The sequence below is a fragment of the Bufo gargarizans genome, chromosome 3 (assembly GCF_014858855.1).
Source record: "Bufo gargarizans isolate SCDJY-AF-19 chromosome 3, ASM1485885v1, whole genome shotgun sequence".
NCBI lineage: Eukaryota > Metazoa > Chordata > Amphibia > Anura > Bufonidae > Bufo > Bufo gargarizans.
In genome coordinates this window covers 159,993,906-160,021,878 of record NC_058082.1, presented here as the reverse complement: position 1 = coordinate 160,021,878, position 27,973 = coordinate 159,993,906, and the positions used below count along the sequence as shown (strand labels likewise).

The window sequence follows — 27,973 nt, the reverse complement described above, 5'->3', positions numbered from 1 at the left end:
GACTGTTGGCTTCCCCTCGTCCATTGTCCTGTCTGAAAGGACGTTCAGCTCAGCAGGGGGGATCGTGACCGATAAGCGCACTCGCCTAGCTCACGACAGTGTGGACTACCTCACATTTCTAAAAATGAATGAGGCATGGATCTCAGAGGAATTCAACACATGTGACCAGTAGACCATGTTTGATTCAAATTCCTCATGACAGCCCACAAATATCCGCCACCACCCAGAACAATTCATGGTCCCTGTCTTAGGTAAATACAGCGGCATAAAAGGCCTTTTATGTCCGTTGAATGCCTAATTTTTGGGGTCTGTGCTAGTGGCCGACACGTATTTATCCTGTGACCGGCTAATGTACCTCCAGCCACGGAATACAAAGTTCTTTGCTGTCAGGTGAACGCCTGTTGTCTAATTTGTGGGGCCTGTACTGGCCGACACTTAGGCCTCTTTCAGACAGGCGTTGTGGGAAAATGTGCGGGTGCGTTGTGGGAACACCCGCGATTTTTCCGCGAGAGAGCAAAACATTGTAATGCGTTTTGCACTCGCGTAAGAAAAATCGTGCGTGTTTGGTACCCAAAGTCCACTTGCTCGCGTAGCCGGCATCTCCTTCTGTCTTCATCTTAGCTTTGTGTAGCAACAGGACCTGTGGTGACGTCACTCCGGTCATCACATGATCCATCACCATGGTAAAAGATCATGTGATGACTGTGACGTCACCAAAGGTCCTTGTTGCTACACAGAGCTAAGATCAAGACAGAAGGAGATGCCGGGCTGCGCGAGCAAGTGGATTAAGGTGAGTTAAATTTTTTTATTATTTTTTTTTAACCCCTCCAGCGCTATTTTACTGTGCATTCTGTATTCAGAATGCTATTATTTTCCCTTATAACCATGTTATAAGGGAAAATAATAATGATCGGGTCTCCATCCCGATCGTCACCTAGCAACCGTGCATAAAAATTGCACCGCATCCGCACTTGCTTGCGGATGTTTGCGATTTTCACGCAACCCCATTCACTTCTATGGGGCCTGCATTGCGTGAAAAGCGCACAAAGAGGAGCATGCTGCGATTTTCACTCAACGCACAAGTGATGCGTGAAAATCACCGCTCATGTGAACATCCCCATAGAAATGAATGGGTCGGTATTCAGTGCGGGTGCAATGCGTTCAACTCACGCATCGCATCCGCGCGGAATACTCGCCCGTGTGAAAGGGGCCTTACTTATTTATCCTGTGAATGCCTAATGTACCAACAGCCACAGAATACAAAGTTCTTTGCTGCCAGGTGAACGGCTGTTGGCTAATTTTTGGGGCCTGTACTGGCCGACACTTACTTAATTTATCCTGTGAATGCCTAATTTTGCTTACTGGAATTGAAAATCAATGTGTCTGTACTGTAACCGTTCCGCTAAATTGCGGAACAGATCCGGACCCATTTTACAGACGTGTGAATGGACCCTATATGTATTTGACATGTATTTACAGGCTGGCTACTGTCAGTTCTGGCTGATTTAGGCCGAGCTATTACACTAAAACAGAGCAATATTACAAAAACCAAAATACACGTAATAACTGCATAAATGATTTATATAACTTATTAGAAAAAAAATTAAAAAATTTAAGGCAACTTTTCCAATAGCAGGAGCATCTCCTGCACCCCCTTCATGGCCTGGCGGTGCCTCTCCTCCATGGCCTTCATCAGCTCATGAATTTCACGCAAATCCTGGAGGTGCTCCTTCTGCATTTTTGCCACTTTGGCCTTCAATGTCTTCAGTACTGTTGGAAAAAAAAATATGAACATTATTTGCAAATCTTATTAAACCTTTAAACCTTTATTTTGTGGTGCATCTGACTTTTTGATCGCTTGTTATTACACCTTTTTGTGATAAAAGTATGATATTGGTATGATATTTTTAAAGAGCTGGGTGTTACAGATGCGTAAGATCTAATATGTTTTTTTTGTTATTTCTGTTTTACACAATAAAAGCATTGTTGAACTAAAAACAATTAATGTTTTAGTGTCTCCATAGTTTGAGAGCCATATGATTATTTTTATTTGGCGATTGTCTAATGGTAGGGTCTCATTTTTGGCTGAATGAAATGACAAATTGGTACTATTTTGGGGGGCATATGCCTTTTTTGATAGCTTGGTGTTGCACTTTTAGTGATGTTAGGTGACAAAATTATTATTATTTTTTAATTGTTTTTTTTTTTTTTTTTTTTACGATGTTCACCTGAGGGGTTAGGTCATAGGATATGTTTAAAGACGGTCGATATGTACACAGCGGTACAAAATAGGTCTGTTTGTCAATTTTTTACCTTTATTTTTTATTTAAAGTCTTTATACACATTGACGATTTAAATCTCAATACGTTAGTTAGTGATATTTAAGATGATTATATAGTTTATTAGTTTGTGATATTTCAGTACAGTATAATTTTATTTTGTTTGTTAGTTAGTGATAGTTCAATAGAGTTTAATATTATTTATTTGTTAAGTTAATGGTTTTAATGTAGATTAAAGAGTTATTGTCCAGTGTGCTTTTTTTGTATTACTATAGTGTATGTTGTCCCCTCATTGTTGGCCCTTTTAATGTTTATGTACATGTTATGGCTACATAATCATATTGCTATGTGCACGTATTTACCCTCCTGGCGGGGGCTGGTGATCGCCTCCAAATCCTGAGATGGGGCGGTGCTGGAGTGTCCAGCACTTTCCACTTCCACCTCTTTAATTTCTCCCACATCTGGTGGGGGTGGCTCAATAGGCTGGGAGGGTCCGGCCACCTCCTCCTCTTCCTCCTCAACCTCCACCACTTCCACGGCCTCCGCCGATCGCCTTCTCCGAATGGAGGGAATAGGAACTTCTGTAATCACAGAATGTTCAGATTTTAGATAAACAACTCAGAAATCTTAACAACATTAGATATAAAGAAATTCCAATATGGAGGGATCTATATATAATTGCAGTGACTGCCAGCTTTATGCTGCATAACTCAATAAAAAATGAACAGCATGCAAACAGACATCCCCTCCACAGTGTCTTGATGAAACAATAGGGAGACCCATGGGATCGGATTATCTCCTGAGTGTATCATAGGATGATCTACTTCTCTACACCAGAGTCGGCTACTTCTTAATCTCATTACTAACATAATAGAACAAAGGGACAAATAAACTAACACATTCATTGTGAGTCTCAAAGCAGAGTTAACCCTTATTGCATTTATGGATTCACACCATGCAACTTCAATGGGGAATAGGAAAGATGTGGCCTATAAACTCAACCAATAAATCATGGTTTATAGTTCACTCTAACCCAAATAGGTCAGAGTGGGGGTCTCCATAGTCCTGGGTCCATAGCCCGTAGGAAGGAGGCTAGCCACTGCAGACCCAGTGATGGTTCAGTCCGTCACTTGTACGAAATCAGCTGGTTACATCTGAAATCTCAATCGTGCTGTGTGTTTAAATATATATATATATATATATACAATACAACCACAGCTAGGTAGAGATGTTGGATGTAATTTAGTTAATTTGGGGCGTGTACCACCAGGTACTAATTAATCAGTTGTAAAGGGATGAAATATTTATTTGCATTACTGTGTATACAGTACCTTTCAAATGTATTCACCCCCTTGACTTTTTGCTTATTTTGGTACATTACACCCTTCTGTAAAAGGTTTTGTTAATCTGAATTTTATGTGATGGATCAGAACACAATAGTCTAAGGCTACTTTCACACTTGCGTTTCAGGGTCCGCCTGTGAGATCCGTTTCAAGGCTCTCACAAGCGTCCCCAAACGGATCAGTTTAGCCCCAATGCATTCTGAACTGATGCGGATCCGTTTAGAATGCATCAGTTTGGCTCCGTTCCACCCCCATTACGATCGGGGTGGCGGACACCAAAACGCTGCTTGCAGCGTTTTGGTGTCCGCCTGGCGGTGCGGAGCCGAACGGATCCGTCCTGACTTACAATTTAAGTCAATGGGGATGGATCCATTTACATTGACACAATATTGGTGAAATTGTAAACGGATCCGTCCCCCATTGACTTTCAATGTAAAGTCAGGAGTCCCTATTAATATATCATCGGATCTGAGTTTTCTCCAATCCGATGGTATATTTTAACTTGAAGTGTCCCCATCACCATGGGAACGCCTCTATGTTAGAATATACCATCGGATTTGAGTTAGATCGTGAAAACTCAGATCCGACAGTATATTCTAACACAGAGGCGTTCCCATAGTGATGGGGACGCTTCAAGTTAGAATATACTAAGAACTGTGTACATAACTGCCCCGTGCTGCCTGGCACCACCTGATGTCTTACAGGGGGCTGTGATCTGCACAATTAACCCCTCAGTTGCCGCACCTGAGGGGTTAATTGTGCGGCTCTCAGCCCCCTGATCGGTGCTGCCAGGCAGCAGGGGCCAGACCCCCATCCCTCCCCAGTATTAAAAGCATTGGTGGCCGGTGCGGCCCCCCTCCCTCCCTCCCCAGTATTAAAAGCATTGGTGGCCAGTGCACCCCCCTCCCTCCCTCCCCAGTATTAAAAGCATTGGTGGCCAGTGCCCCCCTCCCTCCCCAGTATTAAAAGCATTGGTGGCAGTGGCAACAGGTTGATTGCAAATTTTCGTAATGCGAATTTTTGTAATGTGAATTTTTGTAATGAGAATCAATGAGATCGTGAAAACTCAGATCGGATGGTATATTCTAACCCCCAGGCATTCCCATGGTGACGGGGACGCTTGTCCGGGAGGAGTATGCCAAAGTGGAACAACTGTAGAGATTTTAAAAAAAAAGACGACTATTCTAAAAAATGAATATATTAGTTTTTTAGAATATTCTTAATATTCTAAAACAAGAATATATACCAATATAGCAAATATTTGGAAAAAAAACGAATGTAGAACAATTTAGCTAATATAGTGCTATAATCTTTTTTTAATAGTTGTAATTTTTTTTCCAATCTGAACTTCAGATGAGAATAAATTCCAACTATTAGACAGAATATTATAGCACTATATTAGCTAAATTGCTCTATATCCGTTTTTTTTGAATATTCGCTATATTGCTATATATTCTTTTTTAGAATATTCGTAATATTCTAAAACAAGAATATATAGCAATATAGCAAATTATAATATTACGAAAATTCGCAATTAAGTTAAGCAGGGAGGAATCATGACTTCAGATGGAAAAAAAGACGAATATTCTAAAAAACTAATATTATCGATATAGTGCTATATATTTGTTTTTTAGGATATTCGTAATATTCTAAAACAAGAATATATAGCAATATAGCGAATATAGCGAATATATATATTTTTTAATCAGTACACATGATCCCTCCCTGCTTCTAGCTTGTGGGCCAATGAGAAGGCTGCAATATCTTTGACTTTAAGAGTAGTGTTGATTGCGAATTTTCGTAATGCAAATTTTTATAATAAGAATTTTTTGTAATATTATAATTTGCTATATATTCTTGTTTTAGAATATTATGAATATTCAAAAAAATTAATATATAGCAATATAGAAAATATTTTGGAAAAAACTAATATAGAGCAATTTAGCTAATATAGTGCTATAATCTTCTTTGTCTAATAGTTTGGTATATAAAAATGTGATGGCACACTCTCATATGGTGAAACAATGGAATAAATGAGTATCTTTGGTTGTAATAATAAAAATGTTATTTGCACAAGTAAAAGTAAAAACGGGAAAGATCTTCTATATTAATAAGAATTGAGATGTCTTGAGGATATTCAATGTAGTATGTTGTGTAATTATGGATGAATAGTATTCTGTATGTGTATGTAATCCTTTGGTGGGATATAATGGTATTCACAATGTTGGATTTGTGAAGTGCTAATATAGATTAAACGATGAGTGTTCTGTATAAGCTAAGTACATAAGGTATCCCGTATATGCTGGATATACAAAGTGTTACGTGCGAGCTCAGTATAGGAAGTGCTATGTGCAAGCTTGGTACATAAGGTGCTATGTGCAAGCTAAATACATATGTCTATTATTATTCGGATTGATATGCTGATTTTGCGTAATGTATAAAGTGCTATGTGCAAGCTGAATACATAAAGTGCTGTATGCAAGCTGGGTACATATAACTGGTCTGTATAGGTTAGCCAGGTACACAGGAATTAATGTTTATAGCACCTAAATTATCACACTTAGGCCTCTTTCACACTACAGTATGTCCATTTCAGTGTTTTGCGGTCCGTTTTTCACGGATCCGTTGTTCCGTTTTTTTTGCTTCCGTTGTGGTTCCGTTTCCGTTCCGTTGTTCCGTTCCGTTTTTCCGTATGGCATATACAGTATACAGTAATTACATAGAAAAAATTGGGCTGGGCATAACATTTTCAATAGATGGTTCAGAAAAAACGGAACGGAAACGGAAGACATACGGATGCATTTCCGTATGTGTCCCGTTTTTTTTGCGGACCCATTGACTTGAATGGAGCCGCGGACCGTGATTTGCGGCCAAATATAGGACATGTTCTATCTTTCAACGGAACGGAAAAACGGAAATACGGAAACGGAATGCATACGGAACACATTCCGTTTTTTTTGCGGAACCATTGAAATGAATGGTTCCGTATACGGACCGTATACGGAACGCAAAAAACGGACCGCAAAACGGAAAAAAAAAACGGTAGTGTGAAAGAGGCCTAAGGCTGAATACATGAAGTGCTGTGTGCAGGCTGAGTATATATATATTTTGAGTTGCACTGCTAAGCTGGGTACACAAAGGTTGATATTTCTATCATCCAATTATCACAATATGGCTGAATACATAAGGTGCTGTGTGTAAGCTGAGTACATATAAAGTGATCTGTGCAAACTGGATTCATATAAAAGAGCACTGTAGGTTGACTGAGTTCATATGGTACATAAATATACCAAGGTTAGTTCTTCAGGAACCAAAAAATGTAGTTCAAGTAAAATAATGTGCTCTGTTAGAAATTGGGTAGGTAAAACAGGTTGTTTACATAGTATTGGGGTATAAGCACTTGTGGTGTATAGAGTGTGCTTTAATTATGTCTGCACTGGCAGATTATGCTATGTTTAAATGAGAGTCTGTTAAATAATGATAATAATTTGAAGTTTATTTCCTCTGAACTGGAATCTTTCTTCAGAGAAAATAAGACTGAAGGCATCCCTAGTTCAATAATCTGGGAAACACATAAGGTGGTTGTCAGGGGCCTACTAATCCAAATTGGAGCAAAAGAAAAGAGAGCGAGATGCAAGGAAGTGGAGACATTGCTAGATAAAATACGGACTTTGGAAAAGTCCCATAAAATCTCCCTAGACCCAAAAATAGAAACGGAACTCAGAAAGTTAAGAGTCAAAGTCAAAAATATTCTAGACCACTCGTACCAAAGATAGATTTATATGGCCAAATACAATCAATACCTTTATGCCAACAAATGTGGAAAAGAACTGGCCCGCCTTGTACAAAAACAAAGGGTCAAGAATAATATAGCCAAAATTAAGAACAGCTCAAATAAAACGACCCAGGACTCGAAGGGAATTGCCTCTGTATTCAGAGAGTTCTATGAAAAATTTTATAATCTACATACTTTAGACTCACAGGAAATTATAACGTCCACCCAAAATAAAGTTAAAAAGTATCTTGAGGATGTTTCGATTCCAAATCTGTCACTGTCCCAACAAGAGAGATTAGAGGCCCCCTTTTCCTTAGAGGAAGTTCTTAAAGCCATAAATAGCCTTAAAGTGGGCAAGAGCCCTGGCCCAGATGGGTTGACAGCCAGCTATTATAAAAAATTTAAAGAAACACTGGCCCTACACTTAGTGGAATATTTTAGCTCAATAGGTAAAGTAGATGGCGTAAGAAAGGAATCACTCCTCGCACACATCACAGTACTTCCTAAGGAAGGAAAGGATCTGACAAACTGTACCAACTCTCGGCCAATTTCATTGTTGAATGTGGACTTGAAGCTGTACGCGGCCCTCCTAGCGAATAGAATTAGCCCTTTAATAAGTTCTCTAGTCAGAGGCGACCAGGTTGGATTTGTACCTGGCCGCGAGGCCAAAGATAATACAATTAAAGTGATACATCTGATGCAGTATGCTAAGGTCAAAAGGGTGCCGGTAGTTCTGGTCGCCTCCGACGCAGAAAAGGCTTTTGACCGCCTAAACTGGTTCTATCTAAAGGAGGTGTTGCAGAAACTTGAGTTTACGGATGGCTTTATTAACAAAATCATGGCTCTTTATACAACTCCCAGAGCCAGAATAAAGGTTAATTGTACGTTATCAGATGCCTTTCACATCAAAAATGGAACAAGACAAGGTTGTCCTTTGTCCCCACTGTTATTTATTTTATCCCTTGAACCCTTCTTTGCCAAAATAAGAGCAAATGGAGATATTAGCGGGTTGTTTACGGGCACCGAAGAGCATAAAGTTGCGGCCTATGCTGACGACGCCCTATTCATAATCACCAATCCCAAATCCTCACTTCCTCATCTGATTGAAGAATTTACTAAATTCAATGAAGTTTCTGACTTTAAAATTAATCTCACTAAATCAGAGATCTATAATGTGAGTTTAGGTACCAGATCCTGGGCAGAGGTATCATCACTAAGGGCTCTGAAACCAGCTAAAAAAAAAATAAATATTTAAGGGTTAACATGAGTAGTAACTTGTCGGAACTATATAAATTCAATTTCCCTAAAATATTAAAAACAATAGAGGAGAAACTCAAGGATTGGGAGGACCTTTGGCTCTCCTGGCTCGGGAGAATCAATCTTATTAAAATGAACATTGCCCCAAAAATCTTGTATCTGATCCAAACTATACCCATAAACATTCCCAGAGATTTTTTAACCAAATATAGAAAGATAATATCCAAATTTATATGGAAGGGCAAGCAAAGTAGACTTTCATACGACCTCATAACTCGCCCCAAAGACCGTGGAGGTACCAGCTTGCCAGACATAGAGAAATATTATAAGGCAGCATATCTGACTAGAACTTTTGAATGTTTTATACAACCAATCAGAAAGAAGTGGGTTGTAGTAGAAAAAGAAGATCTAGTAGACACTAGTTTAACGGCTCTTCTCTGGAAATCTACATCATTACAAAAGAGACTTAAGGTAATTAAAAATCCACTGACCAAGGAAACAGTAAGAAAATGGCACACCTTAAACTCTTCTCTTCATTTTCTTCCGGAGTTAATTAGGGAATCGCCAGCTATATGTATAATCCCTAAGGATTGGTCATATTGGCTGAAGAAGCTGAAATCAGGCCCGACGGGAGATGATATCCCTCTAAAAGCTCTCTGGTTTAAAGGGAGACCCATTAGCAGAATAGATTTAGGTAGACTCATCGCCTCACTATACATTGCCGATAAAGAATACAATAGTTTGGTCCAGCTGCTTGAAAATTTTGAAATCCCTATCCAGCCATCATGTGAAAACGAATGGTGGTACAAAATAATTCATTTTAAAGTCCCGGCGCCCCACATATTGTCAAAATGCTTCAAGCTAATAAATTCCCCATTACAGGAACCAGTGTTTTGTTCTAAATGGAATAAGGAACTTCAACATAAGCTCACTGAGTCACAAAAACTTTTAGCCATCAAAAATGCTGGGGGGCGTGGCTTGGAGCGCACCAGAGCGGACGCATGTCTCTGTAGCTCCGCTACTCACAGTCTAAAAGCGGCCCAAAGGAACTTTTTTCAAAAGCGATTTCTAGCCTAACTTCTCCTCTAACATCCAGGGGACTGACCCGTCATGCTAAAGATGCCGAGGGGCAAAAGGAGACCGGGAACCCCAGCTAAACTCACCAGCTTCTTCAGCCCGGCATCTCTCCAAAATGGCGCCGGCGCGCGGGATCCCTCATCTCCTAGGCATGAAGAAGCAGTTCCTGCTTTTGGCTCTGTTCACAGCTCGCCGGCTAACAGCTCACCGTCCTGCTCATCAGACAAAGCACAAGGCAAGTCATTCTCCTCTTCTTTATCCCCTGTACACCCAGAAGTCACGGGTGTAGGGAAAGCTCAGAATGCGGATCCTATAACTTTTGAGGCCATGAAAGAGCTTTTGTCTGACCTAAAGTCCTCATTTAACAATGACCTGAAGACAGCTCTCTCTTCACTAAAAGCTGACATCACTGCTATAGGTGACCGCACAGCCCATTTAGAAGAGAAAATGGAGGAGTTTACGAATGCTCATAATTGCCTAGTGGACGCTCATAACTCTGCTGAAGATGATATAGCTGCTATCAAGCTAAAACTGGCAGACATTGAGGACAGATCCAGAAGGAACAACATTCGTTTCAGGAATATTCCAGAAACAGTGCAAGATGACCAATTGCAGGACTACTTGATTGATCTCTTTTCAGCTCTGCTACCTCAAGCTTCAAATACAGATCTACTAATAGATGGAGTCCACAGACTCCCTAAACCTAAATCTATTCCAGCTTCCCTGCCTAGGGATACTATAGCAAGGATTCATTATTACCACATCAAAGATTCGATCCTTAAAGCCGCAGCCAAAAAACCAGATCTTCCTGAACGGTTCCGAGAAATTTCACTTTTCACGGATCTTTCACCTGCTACTCTTGCCAGACGCAGGGAATTTATTAAAATCACACAAGTTTTAAGAGAGCAAAAAATCCTCTACAAGTGGGGCTTTCCAGTCAAGCTTCTAGTTCACTATAATGGACGCACTGCAGTGTTAACATCTCCTAAAGAAGCTATGAACTTCCTAACAAAGAATGCTCTCACTAACGATCAAGAAGAACCGAAAAGCCCTCCAAAGAAAAAGCACCATACACTTGCCCAGGAATGGACAGTAGTAGGTTCTCCTAAAACCAATACGTCCCCTAGATAAACAACTACTCCAACATTGGCTAGTACCTATATGGTTGTTTTACTCTTAACCTGACCCAAACAGTATCAGACTGTTGTGAGATTGTTAGGAGTAGATTACCTCCTTAATTTTCACCACCACCTCCCAAGTTATGTTTGCGACCTGGGGTCGCGTTGGTTCACATAGAACCGGACTTTATTATCTCACTTACGTGTTTTTTGTGTTATTTTATTTCAATGTTTTTTCAATAACTACTTGTTTATGGTACATTGGTAATTTATGGAATATTCCATCATTGCAGGTATACCTTACATTATATCCCCCTCTGCGTACTTCTTTCCTTTAACGCACTATGGTTCTACAAATTGCCTCCTTAAATGTTAAAGGCCTTAATAGCCCAGTCAAACGCGCCTTTTTATGGAAAGAAGCCCACAGACTGGGTTGTGATGTACTCTGCGTTCAAGAAACGCACTTAAATGAAGCAGATAGTTTTAGAGTCAAGCATAAGGACTTTCCCACTATTCTCTTTTCGCATGCTATTGATAAGAAAAAAGGTGTTCTAATAGCTATAAAAAAATCTATCGCTTTTCAAACTTTATCTTTAGATATAGATCCTATGGGCAGATTTATTATTGTTATTTGTTTAATCAATAACTCTCCGTATACTATAGTGTCTTTATATGCCCCTAACTCTAGAACTTTAAGTTTTATTAGGTCTATCTTGGAGTCTATCTCATCCCAAAGGAAAGGTTCTACTATCATCTGTGGAGATTTTAATCTGGTAATGGACCCTCGTATTGACAAATCATCTCCTGTAAGTAAAAAAGATAACTATAAACTTAAAGATTTATGCCACAAGGAAGAGCTGTTCGATGCTTGGAGGTCACTTCATGCCTCTGAAACAGATTATTCCTTTTTTTCCAATCCACATAACTCATACTCACGAATAGACTTCTTTTTGGTAGACAAATGGTTGCTTCAAAAAGTAGTGGACTCCAAGATAGGCCTGATTACTTGGTCTGACCACGCCCCTATTACTATTTCCATTCAAGAAACCTTTAATCTCAAACATTCTTCTCCATGGAGGTTAAACAACCTTCTATTATCAAATAATCACTACAAAGAATTAATATCAAAGGCACTAACTGAATACTTCCAACTCAATGATAGCACCGAGGTCACTCCAACAACACTATGGTGCGCTCACAAAGCGGTAATAAGAGGCCTCTTCATTAAATATTCCTCAGAGGAAAAAAAGAACAGAATGCTCAAATTAGAGGAATTACACAAAAAACTTAGATCCTTGGAATTAGGAAACCAAAAATCCCCTACCCCTCATATATCTCAGAAAATTACAAGCATTAGACACGAAATTTATCTTTTAATGCAAAATAATTTTGAAAGACATCTTAGACAATCCAAGGCACAATTTTACAGACAAGGTAACAGAGCATCCAAGATGTTAGCCAATAAACTCAAAAATAAAGCAGCTAACACTCGAATCCCCTTCTTATGGTCTACTAATAAGAGCAAAATAATAAACCCCCTTAAAATTACTGAAGAATTTGCCAAATATTATCACTCCCTTTATAACCTAAAATATGACCCAAACTCTCACCAGCCGTCTATAGAAGATATTAATTCCTTTTTGAATAACTTATCACTCCCCCTTTTATCCCCAGCTCAACTCTCCCTTCTAAACAAACCTATCTCCTCACAAGAAATACTTGATACAATTTCTAGTCTTAAGATTAATAAATCCCCAGGTCCAGACGGCTTTATAAATGAATATTACAAATCCTTTTCTCATATCTTAACTCCCCACTTATTGTCTTGCTTTCAGCATATGATGCATGATAAAGGTATTCCCACAGAAATGCTTCAAGCAATAATAATCACCTTACCTAAACCTGGAAAAGCTCCCAATACACCAGCTAATTTTAGACCGATTTCCCTTCTAAACACCGATCTAAAATTATTCTCCAAAATCTTAGCTAATCGTCTGGCAGACATCCTACCTAGTCTAATAGATTCCGACCAAGTAGGTTTTGTCAAACATCGACAAACGTCAGATGGGACGAGACATTTTTTAGATCTAATCGAAATCGCCTATACCCGTCGGACGCCTTCCATGCTCCTCTCGTTGGATGCGGAGAAGGCGTTCGATAGGGTTCATTGGGGTTTTCTTAGCTCTGTTCTGAAAAAATTTGGTTTCAACGGCCCCTTATTAACTGGGATTTTAAACCTATACTCATCCCCCCAGGCTTTTGTTTATTCCTCTGGTTTCAAATCCCACCTTTTTCCCATCTCAAACGGCACTAGACAGGGCTGTCCCCTATCTCCATTAATTTTTGCTCTAATAATGGAACCACTCGCTACTCACATCAGATCATCCCCCCACATTACAGGTATCTCAATTTCAGGGAAAGACCACCGCATAGGTTTATTTGCAGATGACGTCCTTCTTTTACTGTCCAACCCAGCCACTTCTCTTACTCACACTTGCGATATACTTTCGTCTTTTACGAAGGCTTCTTACTATAAAATTAACACTACAAAATCCCAAATCCTAAATTTAGGTATTCCAGAAAAAACTGTCAAATCTCTAAAACTAGCCTTTCAATTTGACTGGGCTAAACAATCAATTCCCTATCTAGGAATCAACCTAACAGCTACCCCAAGTGAAACGTTTGCCCTTAACTATATTCCCTTATTCCAGGACATTAAGTCCAAATTGTCTAGTTTTAAAATACAAGGCATTTCTTGGTTGGGCAAAATCGCTGTTATTAAAATGAGTATCTTGCCTAAAATCTTATACTACTTCAGAAACTTACCTATCCCAATACCTATCAAATATCTCAAGGCTTTGCAACAATGTCTCCTACATTTTATTTGGGGAGGCAAATATCACAGAATAAAAGCGGATATATTATATCTTCCTAAAAAAGATGGTGGTTTAAACTGTCCCTCAATCATACAATACTATAGAGCTACAATCCTAGAACAATTAAAACATCTATGGCACAATGATCAGCAAAAAGAATGGTCTCGCATAGAAAAACACTCTCTTGGGAAATACTCCTTAAAAGATCTCCTCATAGCCATGTCTATTTTTAAGTTCATCCCGAACAATAACTTGGCCACCATTAAAGCCATCTTTAACGCCTGGGACGTTGTGGCCAACAAACGTCACTTATTTACTATACCCCTTCAAGATTACAGCATCTCGATTCTAGAACCTTATATCCCAGATTTAGACATTTCAACCTGGAAAAAGAAAGGTTTATGTTCTATTAACGATCTCCTCACAAATAATGTTCTTAAACCCTTTTCGGATATCTCACAGTGTTATGATCTCTCCTCAAGAGATTTTTATAAATATCTCCAAATCAGACACGCCATTGCTAATACACTTTTTACACAACCCCTCAGACGCAACAACAACACTCTAGCCTCAATTCCTTTCACTGATTGGATTTTAAACCATAACGTTAACAATAAAGGGATATCTAAATCATATAAGGTTCTTATTACTCCATTAGAAGATCCCTTACAAATAATCAAGTCCAAATGGTCTAAAGACCTTTCCATCGACATACCTATAGAACAGTGGTCATCTGCATTTGATGCAGTATTTTACATGTCAAGATGTATCTCTCACCTAGACACATCTAGGAAAATTCTATATAGATGGTATTATCATCCGATGAAACTAAATAGAATATTCCCAGATACACCCTCGGCTTGCTGGAAATGTGGGCACCCACAAGGATCCTTCCTCCATTGCTGGTGGGATTGCCCCCTGATCAATTCCCTCTGGCAGAGATCATTTAATGTTTTTGCTAAGGTTTGCCATCTCTCAATTGTACCCTCTCCACAACTGGCACTTCTTTTTATAGGTATTGAGACAATTCCCTTAGAGTTCAGAACTATATTCGGACATATATGCATTGCAACACGTCATCTTATTGCCTCACATTGGAAATCTAACCAGATCCCTAGTAATCTTGACATTATTAAAATGATCGAAGATAACTGTTGGTATGAAGGAGCCGCTGCTTCAGCTCTCTTTAGAAAAGGGAAATTCTATCATCAATGGGGTGCGTGGTTGAAGAGTAATTTTCACACCAATTCTAATTTAGTAAGTTCCCTAGCCTTATAACTAGGCTCTAGCTGGCTCGCAACAATATTTCACAACCTGCTTGCATTACTTTATAAAGGTCAAACTCAAGATATAATGATTACCTGGAAATATCCACATTAATGTACCAGTTTACGTTATTTTACGTTATACTACGTTATTGTAATTTCTTCAACAGAAACACTGACCTCTTATGTTGAAATCTATTTGTCACAACGGATACTGTCAGTATATTTGGTCCGTGCACTCTGTATTATTATTATCCTATGTCCCTCCTCCCCCCTCCCTCCCCTCTCTCTCCCCCTTCCCCTTTTACTCTACCCCTTAAACTATGACTATGTATGTAATCAATGCTTGATTTGTACTGATATCATTACTTTCAATTGCTTGAAAAAATTTCAATAAAATTTCATGTTTCAAAAAAAGAAAAAAATGCTTTCTCCAGTTTCCGATTGACAGAGTTTTTTTATCCTCCACTGGACTTATATAACCCCCTGGGCATTGAGTAAGATGTACAAAACAAGGGACGCAAAATGTTGGAAGTGTAGAGAGGAGAATGCGGATTTTATTCATCTGATCTGGTACTGCCCCATTGTGCAGGATTATTGGACCCAAGTTTTCCAGGACCTCACTAGAGTAACGGGGTGTTACGCCCCATTGGAGATTACTATAGCAGTATTGGGAGATTTTAGGAAAATCGGGTGGACAAAGAAAGTGAAAGGAAATGGGAAAAAGGATTAAAAGGATTAATGCTGGTGGGGAGCGGACAGACCAACAAGTGTCGCAGAGTGGAAAAATTTATGCGAGAGGGTGCAGAGATATGAGTATGCCTGTCAGGTGGAAAGAGGTGTAAGAATGAGTGCAAAAAATTAAGTAGGAGGGAAAGGGGATGATACAAAGTCCTGAAAAGAGATTACTGGAAATAAATCGCCTTATGGACACTCCCAAGACAACCGAGGGTGGAGGGGAGGGGGGGGGGGTATATGGTTTCTTTTTTCTGTATTTTCTTTTTTCTATTTGTGAAATGAAAGCAATTTAGATAAGGTTAGAACTGTCATTGCCTATTGCAATTATGTACTACATGTGGGTGTATATTTTTATATTTGCAATGTCTAGTCCTTGTGCTTCTGGGGTTTTCTTGCCTCTTCTGTTTCTCTGTTTTATATGAAGAAAACAATAAATAAATATAAAAAATAAAATAAAAATGCTTTCTCCAATTCTCCGGCATATAATTATCAAGAGTTACAATATAAAATTACAGCCCGTTGGTACAAGACCCCGGTACTACTTCACAGATACAATCCGGAGATCTCTGATTTATGCTGGAGATGCGGACAAGGCACAGGAAATTATGCACAGCTTTTGGTTTTCATGCCCAATTCTCTCCTCGTTCTGGGAGGGCATTTGTAAAATTATACTTGGATCTGATGTCAAACTGTCTATCAACATGGTTTTATTCAATATTTATAATACCCATCAACAATGTTTAAAATCAGATTTATTCACGTTAATCCTAAACGCTGCAAAGATACTGATTCCTAGACGGTGGCTTTAGAAAAACCCACCTACCCTAGGTGAATGGTTCACCAAATTCACCAAAGTATATGCATTTGAAAAAAAGAGATAGAACTCTGTCCACAAACCTGAGAAATTCTTCAAGATTTGGAAGAAATGGCTGCACTTAGTGGAAAAGGATGTCATCTTCACTCTTTTATAATGTTTTGGGACATTAAACCGAAATGTCTGGACTGTAGCTGAACATTGAATTGCTAGTCTTCACCCCACCCTCATTTCCCTATATCTCCCCTACCCCTCTCTTCTTTCTCTTCTACACCTGACTTGATCTCATAATTTATCTGATCATTATGTTATGTATTTACTCTTAAGATAAATCTTTACTGTATCAAAATACAAATAAACACATAATTTACACAGATTATGCTATGTTTGCAGATTATTCCTCTTTCAGCTTTCACTTTGTGGAAAAAGTTTATGTAATATAATTTACCCCTTGTGTTGTATTCAGGGTTCTTTGAGAATATCTTCCATACAATATTATCTTATATAATAAAGTTAGTGTATGTTACTGCTCCCTGCCGCTTTGGTCTTAAATTTTTTCTGCAAGGACCTTACGTGGCGTCCCACGTGGTCACTTGCTTGTATCACGTGATGTCCCAAGTGACTTGGGCGGTGCGATGCGTCACTTGATCCGGGACTTGTGATTGGTCCTCCTTCAGGTTTCATTTCAAGGTGTCCGGAAGCTAATGTTGGTAGTCAGGGTTTATTGATAGCCCATTGGGTGTGAGATACAATAAATACAGTAGTGAGACATTTAGCTTTTTAGAAATAAATAGGAATTTTATTTAAAAAAAAGAAATTTTATTTAAAAAAAAGAAATTTTATAAAAAAGGAATTTTATAAAAAAGAAATATTATAAAAAAGGAATAAAAAAAAATGATATACTTTAATGTAAAGAATTATAAAAGATGTTGATATATTAAAAACAAGAAACTTTGTGACTGGCTAATCGTCTCCTTAAAGCTTATGTTGTTAATCACAGCTAGCTTGGTGTATTTATTCTTCCTCAAGAGTATATTCTTTTGAGAAATAGTTATGATGTGGAGACTTTTAGTATGTGAAGCACTAGGACTTATGTTCTATGAGGTGAAAAAAACTATCAGATTTGCTTGCAGTTCTTGTGCGGTTTGAATGTGTTTGTTATGTTTTTGTCTTTATCACTATAGTCTAAGTGTCTTATTTGTTTTTAAGTAAATTAAATTCATGTTATATGGTTTGTCCTGGTGTTCTTGATTACTATTCTTATTTTATGGTTGTGTGTATATAAATAGAATAATGTATATCTGACATTGGTAGTGGAGGAGCTGGCTATCTGCGAAGTATTGCTTTTGTGAATTGATAAGAGGATGTATAGGGGGAGGGGCCTGTTGGGGAGAGGAGATAGAGGTGATGGTAAACAGCCAGACCTCTATCTCCCTGTCCCCAGGAGGCACCCCCATCATCTATAGGAATACAAAAATTTCAAGTTCTGCATTGAGACCTGCAGGGGATATGGTATTGAATTCATATATTCGTTTTGATTCTGCTCTGGACATGTTGTCTATATAGTTCCCTCCCCTCCATGGTTTATAATTTTTTTTGAGAACTGTGAATATTAGTGTCAATGGGTTACTGTTGTGGTAATCTTTATAGTGTTTAGATACGGTGTGTTGTTCCTATCGTTTTTTGATGTTGGCAATGTGTTCCGCTATTCTTGTTTTCATTTGTCTTTTGGTTCTGCCTATATATTGTTTATGACACGGACACTCCAACATATAGATGACATTGGTTGTGGTACATGTTAAGCAGTCTTCAATTAGAAGTTTAAATAAATTGTTTTTTTCTGGAAGCTTGTGGTCTTACAATTACTACAACTGCCACATCGGAAGAAGCCTTTTAGTGAAAGACAATTATTGGGTGTTCATTTTGTCTGATGTTTTATTGTGGGGGCTATTTTGAGTCCTAAATTGGGGGGTCTTGGTATATACAATTGATGGTGTGGTATTTAGGAGTGGACCAATGGTTTTGTCATTAAATAGATGGTGCCAATGTTTATTAATAATTTTTGCAATGGTTTTATGTTGGAGAATCAGTCTTGTTTCTTCACTATGCTGTGTGATTTTTTTCTTTATCTTTGAAGAATTCCTGTCTTTCCATTCCTTTTACCTTATCCATTGATTTCTCTATTAGTCTGTCAGGATACATTTTTTCTAAGAATTTTTGTTTCATCTGTGTGGCTTCTTCCTTGAATTTTGAATTATCTGTGCAATTTCTTTTTAATCTCCTGAACTGGCTTGTTGGTATGTTGGTTAGCCATTGTGGAAGGTGACAACTGGAAATAAGTATATGACTGTTTTTCATTACGGGTTTCTGATAGGTACTGCAAATTAGTCAATGTTTTTTTACTTGAATGAGTAGATCTAGAAATTCTATCTGTGTTTTGGTTGTGTTTGTTGAGAAACGTAAGTTTAGATTATTTTTGTTAATATTTTCCAGGAAAGTGTGTAATGACTCTTCTGTATCTTGCCAGATGAATATAATATCATCGATATAACGCCTCCAGTGCACCAGACTCCCCCCAGTTGGTTGTAATTTAGTAAAAGTTTTAATTTTTTTCTCATCTGAAGTTCAGATCTATAAAAAAAAAAAAGTTTATAGCACTATATTAGCAAAATTGTTCTACATTCGTTTTTTTCCCGAATATTCACTATATTGCTATATATTCTTGTTTTAAAAAATGGAAAGAGAAATGGTGGCTCTCTCACTGATCCACTTCTGGAAAGGTGCACTCCCCACAGCACTCTCAAATGCTGGTGTAAAGAAGTAATTGTAAAGTGGGGGTTGGGGGTCACTCAAATATTAGGCAAAACACACGATATAAGTAATCCACATAGATTTTATAGGCTTGAATATCACCACATTACGATATTACACATAGAACATTTCATAAAATTAATAAAACACAACATTAATTGAACACAATATAATAAAACTGTGGTAAAATTATGCACCGCACTAATAAGATCGCACTAATGAGATCATAGACTGTGGACCTATATACCAACAACACTAAGGGTCTCTGAATACTGTATAGGTGCTGATGTATTTCCAAAGGTTGTTAGCAATTGGCTGCACGTTCTCTAGTTCAGAGACAGCTGTAGCTGATGAATCGCAGGTTCTATAGTCCTGAAACAGTTGTATTTGACAAATCACAAAGTGTCAATAAATCCAAAATATATACGGTACTTTACCGCTCCCGTAGCTGATCCACTTGTGTGTCAGGTTAGCTGATGGAACGCTCTGCTTTGAGCTGTCAGGACCTGTGAGTCGGCTGTGTGATGAAGTTCCCCGGATATTTGTTGTAGGCGGTGGTGTTTGTATTACCGCTTTGACCTTCCAGGACCTAGGTGGCGTCCCACGTGGTTTACTGGGCGGTCAGGTGTTTCCAGGCGGGGTTTTCAAACTTCTGCAAGACAATTGATAGTTACAATTTTGATACATCGGTGGAGAACCACGATGATTCCACAAGGAATGTTGATGATACATTTGGCAAGCTAGAAAAATTAGTTCAAAAACAATTGCGAAATAAATGGGAAATAAGAGCACTCAACCAATATATTCAGAGTGGTCTTGTTCCCAAAGGGTTAATATTAACCAAAACTCCAGCTTCAGATCTAATGAATGACACTTTTAAAAGAGAATGGGACACCTTCCTCAAAACACAGTCAATCAGCCTAATCCATGTGATTATAAACAGACGTACACAGATTTTGGCTGATATTGTAGAACAAATAACTGATTTGAGGAAGGTGGCAGACCAATTCCCTAGTAATGAACAAGTACATAAATGGCAACAAAGAATATGTAGAAATGTAGATGCCTTAGAGAAAGATATCATATATAAAAAATCAAAAAAATTGAGAAACTCCAATCCTATTGATGTCCAAAATGTTAGTACGGTAGAAGACATTAATAATGATCATCAGAATCAATACACACAACCACAAACACAACAGGATATTAATAAGAAGGAACATATGAATACATATAATGTCCCTACTAATAATAGATATGAATCACTCTCATCACCCCTTTTTTTAGACTACACACCCCCACATCACAAAACCAAATCGAAAAAAGTGCGGACCCCATCACCAAAAAGAAGAGTAGGGAGAGATCACAGACAGACACACCAAAACAACTTACGACACCGACAAACACCAGTAAAAGAAACACCATACAGACGGAATCACAATCACTATCGTCCTTCACAGATACACTACCCAGTACAGGAGTACGAACTGAGGACATACAGAAAGACACAACCACACAGAGGAGAAGAGAGATCAGAAGAGGAAGACATTGTAAGACGAAACAGATACGAGAAAAAGAATCCATATCGAAGTATAGTCAACTTAAGTAATACTGAACTTACGGAGATACACAAAAACTTGCTGAATAAAGGCTTGAAATATGCCCCGACCACCAAGCTAGATAGGTTTTCCACCTATATAGGGGTGGAAAAATTTATCCGTAAACTTTGCTTGAAAAAATATTTCATAAAGAACCCCATAATAAAAGAATTAAATGGTGATTTTATTAATAAAAAATATGCACATACAGGATTAAAAATGAGTTCTAAACAATATCCAAAACAAGAGATTAGCTATCACATGGCAACTTTTAAAAAATGTGTAGAAAATGATCTGATTGAAAGGATATAATATAAAAAATAACCTTACCAAGAAAGAGACTGAGGCTATCAAACAATTACAATCCGCTAATAATATAACTATTAGACCAGCGGATAAAGGAGGCGCTATAGTGGTCCTAAATACAGAAGACTACAATCAGGAATGTTTAAGACAATTACAGGATGAGACCACCTACACGAAATTAAAACGAGATCCCACAGAAGATTATTTTAGAGTATTAACACAATATTGTAAGAAGGGCACGGAATCCGGGATCCTTTTGGAACAGGAGGCTAAATACATTATGGGTACTGAGAAAAGATTACCAATTCTATATTGTATTCCAAAAATCCATAAAAACCCTAAAAATCCCCCAGGGAGACCCATAATATCTGGGATTAACTCCATTTCTTCAAATTTATCAGGGTATATAGACCGATTGTTACAACCTGCGGTCAAAAATATACCTTCATATATAAAGGATACCACTGATATTATTAAAACATTGGAAGAGATGGAGTTCAACAATAGATGGATTTCAGGCACCCTGGATGTTAATTCGCTTTATACAATAATCGACCACAAATTAGGTTTATGGGCCCTACGTGAACAACTTGCGACCCACAATGCTATGAAAGAGGAACAGATATTATATACGATAGAGGGAGTTCAATATATATTGACACATAATTACTTTTCATTTAATGAGGAATTCTATGTGCAAAGGAAAGGAACAGCCATGGGTACCAGATTCGCCCCCAGTTATGCTAATTTATTTATGGCCCAGTGGGAGGCCACCACCATCAGACCAATACTGGGGGCGGGTCTGGTACTATGGCGAAGATACATAGATGACGTGATATTTATATGGCGAGATACAACTACAGCACTGTCGTCATTTCTAGAAGATATAAATGTAAATGATTGGAACCTCAAATTTACCTCCACTACTAGTGTGGCGAACATACAATTCCTAGATCTCAATATTACAGTACAAGACAATAAACTCATATGTAACACGTATCAAAAATCAGTAAATAAAAATAGTTACATATTATATACGAGTTGCCACTTACCTAGATGGCTGACTAATGTGCCAAAAAGTCAATTTAGAAGAATAAAACGTAACTGTACCCATGATTCACAGTTTGAGACGGAAGCAGAAACACTAAAACAACAATTTGTGGAGAAACAATACCCTATCCATCTTTTGGAGGGATCATTGGAGGAAGTCAGAACAATGAAGAGGGAGGAATTTTTTGTCCCCAAGCAGAGGGAGGCAATAGAAGATTCTTTGAGAATGATTCTACCTTTCCATGCACAGTATAAAGGCATGGAGAGAGTAATCAAGAAACATTGGCATCATCTGCTTGGGGACAAGATAGTTGGTCCCCTTTTGAACACCTCACCCCAAATAGCATATACCAGAGTTCCCAATCTGGGTCTCAAAGTTGCCCCATCGGTAAAAAAGAAGAAATATACTATAGCAGAAAAACTAAATTGGTTGTCGTTTAGTGGTTTTTTCAGATGTGGACGATGTTCCAACTGTAAAATTACTAATTTCCCTAAAAAAAACTCTAAAGCCCAGTCGACGCAGAATTCATTTTCTATGGATATTAAAGAAGGTTTGACATGCGACTCAACGAGTGTTATATACTTAATTGAATGTCCATGCCGTAAACAGTATATTGGAAGGACAAAACGAACTTTGAAGAAGAGGGTGTCGGAACATGTCGCAAATATTAAAAAGGATATGAACTACACTCACTATCTAAACATTATAAAGATCATCATGATAGTGATCCATCTAGCCTCAAATATATGGCACTAGAGAAAGTTAAACATACATGGAGAGGAGGCAATCATATCCTCCAGATGTCCAGAATAGAATCTAAAAGGATATTTGAATTTAATACTTTGTTACCGAAAGGTTTGAATGCTGACATGGAACTATTTGCATTTTTATAGCAGGGTCGTCTGGCCTGGGGGGACAGGGACATCTGTGTTTGGCTGTTTATCAGCACCCAGATCTCTCTCTCCCGTCAGCTCAGCGTCCCCCTTTACACCGATATATTCAAACAAGCTATTGAAATCAAGTTATTGAATTGGAGAATAGTACCGACACCCTATCTAATATCCCCGCAATGTCAGAACTCATTTTACATCATTTTAGGAAAAAAAGCTTTTACATATTTTATTTTTTATACTTTTTATAAATGTATACATTCAGTTTGATGCACAGATCCATTTTAACATAGCTTCCGAGAAAAACTGTCATGGAACCATGAACCAGACGTACAAGAGATAAGTGGAAAATAAGAAGGTTTTATTGAAGAGCAAGCCGTAGCAAAGTCCGAACGGATGGCTAAACCGAAGCAGGGTCTTGTGGAGACAGAGGTCAGGAACCAGAAGGGTAGTCAGACGAAGCCAGGAACAGGAACCAACGGGGTAGTCAGACGAAGCCGGAATCAGGAACCAACGGGGTAGTCAGACGAAGCCGGAATCAGGAACCAACGGGGTAGTCAGACGAAGCCGGAATCAGGAACCAACGGGGTAGTCAGACGAGGCCAGGATCAGGAACCAGAAGCAGCAGCAGTCTTGGAAGCATGTGAACACAGGAGGACCAAGCAAGGAACTGAAGCCACAGACCTTCTATATATATGAGCTAGGCATCCAGCTCCTCCCAGTGGGAAGGAGGAGCCGCAGGGTGGGAGGCTACAAGAAAACCCAGAAACCAAGATGGCCGCCAGCACATGTCAAACGAAGGGAACAGCAAGGAGGTAAGACCATGACAGTACCTCCCCCTCAAGGGCCCCTCCTCCGCGGAGTAAGGAACGGTTTCTGAGGGAAGCGTGCGTGGAAGGCTCGGAGCAAGACAGGAGCATGGACATCTGCGGAGGGAACCCAGGAACGCTCCTCTGGACCATAACCACGCCAATGGACCAAAAACTGCACCCGGCCGCGGACCAGGCGTGAGTCCAGGATATTGCTCACCTCATACTCCTCACGATTGCCCACTTGGACCGGACGAGGCCGAGGAATCGAGGAAGTGAAACGATTACACACCAGTGGCTTCAACAGGGAGACATGAAACACGTTGGAGATCCGCATGCCAGGAGGAAGCGCAAGGGCATAGGCTACCGGGTTTACCCTGCGAAGCACTCGGAAGGGACCAACAAAGCGAGGCGCCAGCTTGGGAGTGGGCACTCGAAGGTTGAGGTTGCGGGTGGACAACCATACGCGGTCTCCGACCTGGTAGGAAGGAGCGGGCGCTCGTCTGTGATCAGCCTGGAGTTTCTGGCGCTGCGCAGAGACCTCAAGGGACCTCTGGATCTGTACCCAAGAAGCACGTAGGACGGAAAGGTGATCCTCCACAGCCGGAATATCCTGGGGAGAGAATACCTCCGGTAACACGGCAGGTTGGAACCCATAATTGGCCATGAAGGGAGACGTCCCAGAGGAAGAGTTCACCGCCGTGTTCCTGGCAAACTCAGCCCAAGGCAGGAGGTCAACCCAATTGTCTTGGTGATCGGAGACATAGCAACGAAGGAATTGCTCCAAGGCCTGATTGGATCGTTCTGCGGCCCCATTGGACTGAGGGTGGTAGGCCGAGGAGAAAGAGAGATGAATCCCCAACTGGGAGCAAAAGGCGCGCCAGAACCTGGACACAAACTGACTCCCCCGATCCGACACAATCTCCTTGGGCAAACCGTGCAACCGGAAGACCTCCCTGGCAAAAATCGAGGCCAACTCTTGTGCAGAGGGTAACTTCTTGAGAGGAACACAGTGGCACATTTTGGAAAACCGATCCACAATCATGAGAATGACCGTATGGCCTCGGGATGCAGGGAGGTCCACAATGAAATCCATCCCCAGGTGTGACCATGGACGCTCCCCGGTGGCTATGGGTTGCAAAAGGCCCAACGGAAGGTGCCGAGGGGACTTACTCTGGGCACAAACGGAGCATGCCGCTACATATGCGGCGATGTCGGAACGTAGAGAAGGCCACCAGAACAGACGTGAAACCGCCCAGGACAGCTGATTCTTTCCAGGGTGCCCCGCGGCCTTGGAGTTATGGTAGGTTCGCAACAACCGAGTGCGCAACTCCTCAGGCACAAAACATCTGCCGTTGGGTCTCCCAGAGGGAGCACCAGATTGAGCCGCCAAAATCTGCTCACCCAGAGGAGAAGTCAGGCTGGTGCGAATAGCGGCCAGGATCTGATTCGGGGGTATGACCGTAGTCGGAATCGACTCCTCCCCGGACAGCTCGGAGTACTGCCGTGATAAGGCATCCGCTCTGATGTTCTTGGAGCCGGGTAGGTAGGAGACCACGTAATTAAAACGTGACAAGAACAGAGCCCATCTGGCCTGACGTGGTGTCAATCTCTTGGCCTCAGAAAGGTAGGTCAGATTCTTGTGGTCCGTCAGGATGAGAACCGGAACCACCGAGCCCTCGAGCAAGTGCCTCCATTCTTTAAGGGCCTGCACGATGGCCAATAACTCCCTGTCACCAATCTGATAGTTGCACTCCGCGGAAGACAGTTTCCGGGAGTAAAACCCACAAGGAAGCAGAGGACCCTCTGGTGTTCTACGCTGAGACAGGAGGGCGCCTACTCCCGTCTCAGACGCGTCCACCTCGAGGACAAAAGGCAACCCAGGGTTGGGATGCGACAGAATCGGAGCCGACACAAAGGCGGACTTTAGAGCCTCAAAAGCTCGGATGGCCTCGAGCGGCCAGACCTGCGGATTACTGCCCTTCCTGGTCAGATCCGTGAGAGGCTTGGCTAGCATGGAAAAGTCCCTGATGAACTTCCGATAATAATTGGCGAAGCCCAAAAAGCGCTGCAGGGCACGAAGCCCACTGGGCTGGGGCCACTGTAAGACAGCCGAAACCTTCTCAGGATCCATGGAGAACCCCTCAGCGGAAATGATGTAACCTAAGAAGGTTACCTGGGATCGGTGAAATTCGCATTTCTCAAGCTTACCGAACAGCTTGTTCTCTCGTAAGCGTTGCAACACTCGTCTGACATCCAGAATGTGGGCCTCCATGGATGCAGAATATACCAAGATGTCATCCAAATAGACCACCACACACTGCTGCAACAGGTCACGGAAAACATCGTTGATGAATTCCTGGAAGACTGCGGGCGCATTGCACAACCCAAAGGGCATAACCAAGGATTCATAATGACCGGTCCTGGTGTTAAACGCGGTCTTCCACTCATCGCCCGCCTTGATCCTTACCAGGTTATATGCCGCCCTCAGGTCGAGTTTGGTAAAGACCGTGGCCCCTTTGAGGCGATCGAACAGCTCGGAAATCAAGGGTATCGGGTAAGCGTTCTTGATCGTGATGCGATTGAGACCCCTGTAATCGATGCAAGGCCTCAACTCGCCGCCCTTCTTTTTCACAAAGAAAAATCCAGCCCCTGCCGGGGACGAGGATTTGCGAATGTGTCCGCGTGAAAGCGCCTCCCTCACGTACTCCTCCATGGCCTCATTCTCCGCTACCGACAGTGGATAGACTTTGCCACGAGGAGGAACGGCACCGGATTGTAACTCTATGGCACAATCGTATGGGCGGTGCGGAGGTAGGGCAACCGCGCGCACCTTATCGAATACATCCCGGTACTCTTCGTATTCAGGAGGCAACAGAGAGTCCGAGGAAGTACACAGCAACTTGACAGGCCCATGGATGCAACTAGCCCCACACTGCGGTGACCACGAGAGGATCTCGACCGATCTCCAATCGAAAGTCGGATTATGCTTCTGGAGCCAGGGGTACCCCAAGACCACCGAGTAGTGTGGAGACGAAATAACCTGGAGACAGACCGACTCTCTGTGAACGGCACCAATGGCCATCCCCACTGGAAGGGTCTCATGAGTCACGTGTGGCGGCAGAAGGGGTCTGCCGTCTATCGCCTCAAGAGCCAGTGGGGAACCTCGAGGCTGCAGAGGAATGGAATTGGCGGCAACGAACACTCTATCAATGAACAAACCACCAGCACCAGAGTCCACCAACGCCTGGGTCGTCACCGAGCCCCCGACCCAGGAGAGGACAACCGTGATCAGTGGTTTGTCAACACGGGAAACCGGGGACGAGGAGACTCCACCCAAGATCTGCCCCCGACAGGACCTCAGGTGCGAGCGTTCTCCCGGACGGTTCGGACATGCCAACCGAAAATGCCCACCGAGACCACAGTACATGCATCGGCCCTCGCGTCTCCGGAGTACCCTCTCCCCCTCAGACAGGCGAGCAAACCCCCGCTGCATGGGTTCACCCCCAGACAAGTCATCCCCAGGAGGCGTGGGAGGAGAGGGAGGCACGGGTGGGACAGCAAACGTAGGCGCCAATCTGTTAGGAGACCTCCGCAGGCTCTCCTTAAAGGAAGGTCTCTCCCTGAGTCTGGTGTCAATCAAAATCAGGAAAGAAATAAGAGACTCGAGCTCCACTGGTAGGTCCTTAGCTGCAACCTCATCCTTCAAGGCATCCGAGAGACCATGAGAGAAAGCAGCGACCAGAGCCTCATTATTCCAGCCCACCTCTGCTGCCAGGGTACGAAACTCAATGGCGTATTCAGCTACGGATCGTGAACCCTGTCTGATGGACATAAGGAGCTTCGCAGCAGAGGCAGCACGAGCCGGCACATCGAATACCTTCCGAAGAGAAGCAACAAAACCGGAAAACTCGGCAACCACCGGATTGTTGTTCTCCCATAAAGGGCTGGCCCAGGCCAAGGCCT

The 27,973-nt window shown here is 41.0% G+C and overlaps 1 long non-coding RNA gene across 1 annotated transcript; it reads right to left on the bottom strand.

The window, feature by feature from the left end:
* Positions 1 to 1,638: 1,638 nt before the first annotated feature.
* On the bottom strand, positions 1,639 to 19,995 carry LOC122931022. Its single transcript, XR_006388200.1, has 3 exons — positions 19,791 to 19,995; positions 2,642 to 2,860; positions 1,639 to 1,770 (listed from the first exon to the last, which is right to left on the bottom strand). It is a non-coding gene; the product is annotated as an uncharacterized LOC122931022 (long non-coding RNA).
* Positions 19,996 to 27,973: the final 7,978 nt, after the last annotated feature.